Raw genomic sequence first — 2,038 nt, 5'->3', positions numbered from 1 at the left:
CTCCTCCTCCCAAGCAAGCCACGAATCTACCCACTCCCCACATTGAAATGAGGGAGGGAAGAAAGGAATAAAAGAGCCCCCCCAGTGTGAGATCTTACAAGCCCCCACCCCTTCCCCAGATCGCCCCGCCCCCCCAGATGTGTAGCTTTGGGGAGGGGGGGGAGAAAGGGGGCAGTGTGATATGTGCACAGAGATCCCCGCCTGTGGCAAAGGATTAGTGGGGGAGCAACCCCCCCATATACTTGCAGGTACTACAGAACCTTCTAGCCCTGGGGGGTGGGGGCAAGACAGACAGACAGACAGAGAAAAAAGCCAACTCCCACACCAATGCCTTCAGGACATTGCTTTGTTGCACGCAACTTTGCACGGACAGAGGTTACAGACAGGTGTGCAAAGGGGCCCGGCCCCCACGTCAGCTGGCGCTCAGCGCCCCCCCCCCCGAGCCCTGTGGCCTGCCCCACTAGACGTGGGTGCAAAGCCACTCGTGCAAACGGACGGAGGCCCCGTGGGCACGGACCCACTCAGCGGGGGTCTGCAAATGCACCAGGAGCCAGGTCCGTGCAAATACACGAGGGGCCGATGACTTGTGCCAAGACCCCCTGCTCGCATGAGGGCCCTTCCTGGGTCCCCACTTGCAATTCCCCAAGCTCCTAGGCCTCGCCTCCGGCCGGGGAAAGTCCCACCCTCTGACAGAGACAGCCATAGCGAAGTCCCACACCGGACACAGGCGACTTGGCCTTGCCAGAGATGGGGTGGGGTTTTTTTTGGGGGGGGGTGTAGTGGCGGTCTACCCCTTCCCTCCCCATGCTACCCAACAGAGATCACTGGAATGCTAAAAGGTGCGATCCTGGTTCCCTGCGCCCCCTGTTCTAACCCACAAACCCCCACTCCCCTCCCAGAGCTGGGGAGAGAACCCAGGAGTCCGGCTCCCAGCTGCCCCCATACATGCGGGGGGGGGGGAGGGTAGGGCCATAGGGGTGGCTGGGGGGGGGGAATGAAATGTACAATAGCAACATAACCTTAAAGTGCAGATACAGGCATTAATCAATAAGTCACCCCAAAAGGTCACCATCCTCCCCCCGCTCACCCCCCACAAGCAGCAGCTCAAGCTCTGGGCGGGGCAGCTGAAAGTCCCTTGTGACCCACCCCCTGCCCGTCGGGGGGCTGGTTCCAATCCCAGGGTCTTCATTTCCCAGCTGTGGGGGAAGTGGGTCAGGACCCCGGCTGGGCTACGCTCCCCAAAACCCAAGGCGGCGACGGGGACGCAGGACCCATCGGGAGGCAGAGAATCTGTTCTGGAAAGGAGCCGGAAGGGAGAGAGAGAGAGAGAGAGGAATTGGTGAGGATTAAAACACAGTCATCCTGCCCCCCCACCCCTCCCAGAGCCAGGGAGAGAACCCAGGAGTCCTGGCTCCCAGCCCTCCCCCACTCTAACCCACCCCCATAACAAAGCAGGGTATTATAATACCAGGCACCAGGGTACAAAGCCAGCTTTGTTGTCCAGGCGAGAGACAGATTCAGCCCTGTTTCCCTCCCCCCAGGCACCGGGGGGACCCCCCCCCCGAGCACCCCATATCTGAGAGGCAGGATCCATTCACCTCCTGGAGAAACAGTCAGTCCCCCTCCCCACCATACACAGCCTGCCCATGAAAGTCATGAGACCCTACCAAAATAAAGGGTACCCTTGCCAGCACCCCCAAAATAGACAATGATTCATTCTATATAAGCAGAGCCCCGCCCATACTCACCCTCATAATAAATTCAGGGACCTCCCCAGAAATATCCAGGGGGACCCCCAATGCTCAGAGGTAAATGAAGGAAAGCCATGCACCCCCCCCAAAATCACACTTTGCCCCCCCCAAAACCCAGGATTTGGGGCATGGTTATGAGTTATCCAATGCCAAGTACCCACAATGGCCATTCAGGGAGTTGCAGGGCTTCTTGCCACAATGCCTCCCCACAAACACACTATAGACTTGCAAGTATCCCACTACTCACACCAAGATATAGGAGAGAAACTATTTCTCCCCCCCCCCCC

Source organism: Terrapene carolina, unplaced genomic scaffold, assembly GCF_002925995.2.
Source record: "Terrapene carolina triunguis isolate 2854851 unplaced genomic scaffold, T_m_triunguis-2.0 Scaffold28189, whole genome shotgun sequence".
Taxonomy (NCBI): Eukaryota; Metazoa; Chordata; order Testudines; family Emydidae; genus Terrapene; species Terrapene triunguis.
The sequence above is the reverse complement of the archived record's forward strand: the minus strand, read 5'-3'. Positions refer to the sequence as shown.